This window comes from Piliocolobus tephrosceles, chromosome 7 (assembly GCF_002776525.5).
Source record: "Piliocolobus tephrosceles isolate RC106 chromosome 7, ASM277652v3, whole genome shotgun sequence".
NCBI lineage: Eukaryota > Metazoa > Chordata > Mammalia > Primates > Cercopithecidae > Piliocolobus > Piliocolobus tephrosceles.
In genome coordinates, this window is record NC_045440.1 from 27,742,197 (window position 1) to 27,748,063 (window position 5,867).

Below are 5,867 nucleotides of genomic sequence, written 5' to 3' on the forward strand. Positions count from 1 at the left end.
TTACTTTACCTCTCTAAACCTCAGTCTTCTTATCTCTAAAATAAGGATAATACGACTATCCTGAATGCTTATTGTAAGCAATAAATGGATTTGTGTGTGCTCACAGTGTTCAATAAATGAGCATTAGGGTATTTTCTTTCTTTTCTTTTTTCTTTTTTGAGATGGAGTCTCACTCTGTCTCCCAAGCTAGAGTGCAGTGGTGCGATCTCGGTTCACTGCAGCCTCTGCCTCCTGGGTTCAAGCAATTCTTGTGCCTCAGCCTACCGAGTAGCTAGTACTACAGGCATGAGTCACCACGCCCAGCTAATTTTTGTATTTTTGGTAGAGACAGAGTTTCACCATGTTGTCCAGGCTGGTCTCCAACTCCTGACCTCAAGCGATCTGCCCGCCTCCCACAGTGCTGGGATTACAGGCGTGAGCCACTGCACCCGGCCAGAGTGCTTTTTTTTCTAAAGCTTCTTGTCACACAGAATACAGTGAAAGAATCCAATTACAGTAATTCAAGAGTCTTCTCAGAATTTAGAACTCAGAACTGAGACTGAAGTATTGGCAGACGACCTAAGAGACTAAGAGAATCTTGTCATATACATGGACTCTGAAAAAATGTCATGGTTTCTGACAAACTAATCTAGCATATGCCAATCTAAGGGTCCTGGCATCTATTTTCAAACTTATCCCTCAGGGTACCACCACCAGCTTGCCTGGGATTACCTGATCAAGTAGCTTAGAGACCTATATAATAATTATAATAATTGAGACAGTCATGGTAGCAGTACTTCCTCTTCCTGCGAAATGATTAGTATGATTGTTCTGCTGCCCATACTTAGGGAAATGATACTTCCGGACACGGAAAGGATGATGATATGAAATTGGGACCTTGTTCTGTTGGAAATGCTTTGAGTTTTAAATAGCTTCAAGCTTTAAGAGTTTCAATACAACAGAAGCTCTAAAAATCCAGGGTCTTTGAGTAGTCTTCACACCTCTCTGCCCATTTCCGGAGATGCACTGAATTTGAGCCTTTGAGGAAGAGGGTAATCTGTTCTTTATATTTTTCTGATTTTTAAAATAAATCTTATACGATGGGTAATCATCATTTTACAATTTATAGTAATAAGAATGTTTGCTTTAAAAAAGTCTTCCAAAGAAAATATTTTTGAATGTTTTAAAATATTGTTTACTTTAGTATATTTTATGTAAACTAGAATCACTGAACCTAAATAGTACATAGAAAGAAGGGAGAGGGGAGTTAGAAGACATTTTTTCCTAAAAGGGCAATGGTAGTAAATTGCCCAGATTCTGGAACCTTCTGTCTCAGTCCAATTCCTGACTAGACCATTTAAAAGTTGCATGAATCTTGGATGAGTTACTTAACTTTACTCTGCCTCAGTTTCATTGTCTGCAAAATGGAGACATCATATAATGTTATGAGAATTAAATGATTTAATATATATTAAATGCTAAGGAAAACTTGGGCGGGTAGTGAACATGACTTAAATCTTAGCTATCGTGATTATTACCCCTCTCAGAATCATTGCTTAGAATAATTCAGCCTTTATTGTACTTATTTGTTTTAAACTACTTTTTATATTTATCAAAGTTATATATAACCTGGTTAAAAGTCAAATTGTATTTAAAGGGTAGTAATGAAAAATAACAGTCTCCATGTTCACAACCAATCTGTGATCTTGCTGTCCGAAGGCAGTTACATCCAATCCATTCTTTTAGCTGATTATTCTGGTTTTTAGTTCCTTGGTTCTAAACAATAAGTATAAATGGTTATTTCTTGATTTATCAGTTTTAGACATTATCTATCTATATGTATTATAGCTGTCGAGTTGAGCTTTTGTTCATTCTCTATCCCATTTCTCTGATATCTACCAGTGCAATGAGGTTCTATCAAATTTATGGTTAAATCAGATTTGGCATTTACTTTACTACGGTTATATATGTATTGTTCACTTTTGAACCAAGTGATGTGCTGTAATTACATTTTGCTTTAGAAATTTTTGTTTTTATTGGAGATAATAATTATTTTTTAAAATTTACTTATATTTATTTAATTCTCTACCACACCTGTGTCACTCAGGTCTATCCAACACCTTCCATTTTACCTTCAAATGGTCAAATATTCTTGATAATTGGTCAATCCCATTGTGCTTCGAAGACATCTGCCCCTGAGCCATTTATCCTTCTAGTCCAGTCTGTACTTACTACTACCATAGTCCTACTCCCCAGTTTCCTCCTGGATTTTCCTTGCACCTGTTCTGTGTCCTGCATCCTCATCTTATCTTACTCCCTTATTTTTCTGGAGCACATCCTCTAGAAGCCTATTAAGAAAAGGTATATTAGAGGAAAATTTCCAGAGTCCTTGTATATTTGAAGATATCTTTATTCTCATACTTGATTGATAATTTAGCTGGTAATGGAATTCCAGGTACATCTATAACTGCCCTCAGAATGTTGAAGTTAGCATTGGTTCAATGTCTCCTGGCTTCCTGTGTTGCTGTAGAGCATTCTGATGTATTTCCAATTTCATTTCTTTTGCATGTGATTGTTTTGTTTTAAGTGCTTTTAGTATCTTCTTTTTTAAATGGCTGGCATAATTCAGTTTGGATCATTGTTTATTCATTTATTATGCTGAGCACTTTGTGGTTACCTTCAATCCAGAGACTCATATTATTTTGTTCTGAGAAGTTTTCTATTATTTCTCTGACAATTTCCTCTCTTTGTTTTCTTTATTCTTTTCTCAGAACTACGATTAGTTGTTTGTCAGATTTCTTGTATTGATTCTTTACATTTCTCATGTTTATTCTTCAACTTTTCTCCTCTTTGTATTTTCTGGCCTTTGTGGGCTCTTTCTACAAATTTATCTGTCATTCCCTTTACTGAGCACTGGAAATTTTATGCTTCGTTTTTTGAATGAATAATATATGCTTTTGGTACAAAATTCAAAATTACTACTGAGAATGTAGATAGAAGTTAGCCTCCTTCTGACCCTTGCTCCTTGAATATCCAATTCATCTACTTGGTAGGGATAAATATTCACAGATGGGACAGCACAGAGGGGAACAGAGGGTTAGGGCTAACAAGCGGAAGTATTTTATGGAAGTTTGCACACTGAATGATGGAAGTCTCAGTTTTCTTTCTCTATCTTGTTCCTGGAAAGCAATCATCCAGGCGTATATTCTCCTAGATAGGAAATGGTTGGATTATTTTGCTGGAGAATATAACCTTGGCTGTCAATATCATTGGGTCTTTTCTCCTGGGTTGGTAAGAGTCCTCATAGTAGAATATTTTAATATCTTGCTTGGAGGGCATAAGCCTAGCTGCTAACATTTTGAGAAAAAGAGCAAGCATGGGAGTGAGTGTTGTCTCTATTTAGTATGCCAATTTCTACTTAAATTTTCTGTTTTTATTATTGTACTACCATCTTCAACTATGCTTGGTCACTAAGTTCAGAGACTCTGTTTTACCTCTTTTAAAGAATGTTAAGCCTTTAGTGTTCAGTTGGGGTGGAGGAGGGAAAGTCATCTGGTTGAGTAAAGGAAAGGATCTATTGTTTTAATTGCCTTTCTATGCTTTAAATTGCATAATTTGTATTGATTTGTTTTCTTGTTTACTGACACTTTCCTTTGTTATCTCCTTCCTACTCTTTTACCTAGTAAATATTTTATTTCAGATATTATACTGCTCAGTTCTAGAATTTTTCTTATGTTTCTGTATCTTTGCTAAGATTCCCTATCTTTTCATTCATTATAAGAATATTGTCTTTTGCATCATTGCACACAGTTATAATAGCTTCCATAAAATCCTTGTTTGCTACTTCAAACATCTGGGTCATCTCAAGGTCAATTTCTGTTAATTATCTTTTCACTTGAGAATGAGTTGCATTTTCCTGTTACTTCATATATGGAATAATTTTGGATTGTATTCTGGACGTTGTGAATGTTATGTTTGGACCATCTGGGAGAGCGTTGCTGTTGAATTTATTTATTTTAGTAGGCAATTGCTTTGGATAGATTCAAGCTAAAAACTCTGATTTTTGGTGGCAGCTCATATCTCCTTGTAGTTCCTGCATATTTAGCTGATCTGTGTGCAGTTTGCCCTGTGCATGTGTAGCTAGCCAGTCACTCAGAGTTAACACAATTTGTGGCTCCCCTTCTTTGGCCCCTCCTTTCCAATATTACCTCTTTATTTCCCTTGTAGTTGTGGCTATAGTGGCCCTGAACTCTTTTCTCTGGTTCTTCAGACCAGAAAGACCGCAGATTTTCTATTGGAGTTTTAGCAGTGCCACCTGGCCACCTTCCTTAGGTCCAAGAAATAGGAAAAAAAGGGAAACTTACTCTGCTACCTTGTGCCATTCCCTCCAAACGTCAACTCCCCTTCAGAGTCTACATGCTTTTGCTCACTCTGCAGTGCTTTCAGATTTTTTTTAAAAAAAGTTGTTCAAAGTTTATTATTATTATTTGAGGCAGAGAGGTACAGTGGGAGTTTATTCTACTAGAGATGAACTCCTAACAGCTTGTCATCAGCCTTTTAAACAATTCTATTTACCATTAACTCTGCTTCCAAAGTAACCTGGTATCACCAATTTCTGAGCTTTTTCAAGGTTCTGTGGTGCAAATGACAATAGTTATGGTTAGTATATTCACCTCTAAAAATTATTTCAGTGAGCATAAATAACATGTAAACCAAGTGGGAGTTAATGAAAGATTGTGTCATGGAGCATTCTAAATCAGACAGAATTCCTGTTGCTCTTCCATTTGGTCTCAAAATGGCATTGGCTAGGTTTTTTCAGCCTCATGTTGGCCAGAATAAGAGCTTTTCTTTAAACCAGTGTTTTAAAACAATCATCATCTCAACTGTTTTGGATTATCAGTTGGCTGCAAACCAGGGGGTCACCCATGGCAGCATGATACAGACCATGTCTGTAGGTTTTCTTTTCTTTTGATTCCAACGAGAACATCAGAGAAACAAAGAGCACTTCTTTGCAAGATGGACTCTTTTAGAGGAGATGGTCGGCCAATGGACTGTGTATACAAAGGTCAGAAATTGTGGTCCCTTGAGGCATCTCATCTTGTTAGGATCATCATTGTCTCCTCAGGCTGAAATTCATGGGTCGTGAGTCCCCAGCACCTGATTCCCTCAGCACGTGATTCTTCATGAGGTTAGAGCAGTTAATACTGAGAATGTTGCAATTCTGTGAGTAAATAAAGTTTCTGTTTCTGTGTTGGAATTTCCTGTTTTCTGCACCTGGTTTGGATATTTGGTTTATTTGCATAAGAATGAACATGTGTAGCTTGGGATTCAACTCAGAGAGGGACTTTTAGAAAAGTCTAAAGTCAGAGGGGACTATTGTCTATGTGAGTACACTTTTTAAAGCATCCCTTTCATTAGCTATCAAAGCACAAGCTCTGTTTCCTAAGGAAAGTCACCCTGAACAGCTACGATATAAACTACAAAAGAAGTAGATATGGACATAATTAGGCACATTTTTATTTCCCATTGAAATACAATTGGAAACTCTTTAGGGCTCAAGTCAAAACTTTGACTTTGTTCCCTGGTCCAGAATTCAAAACGATTTCTCCCTCTGGAATCGTACTCTTTTTTTCTGAAGATTATTTAATTCCAATAACTTGAAATGGAACTCATCTAGTCTAGTTGAATTTTTGGAATTCTTTAAATTCTCAAGCAGGTTGCATTTATCTGGTGCTCAGAAGAAGTTGTGAATGAGCAATATCCTAAGGTGTTTTCTGAACTCAGAACACCCAAATTGTTTTCTTCCTGTAGAATTTTTGTTAAGCCCTGAGGTGCAAAATTTTCCCTCCCTCCCTCCCTTCCTCCCTCCCTCCCTCCCTCCCTCCCTT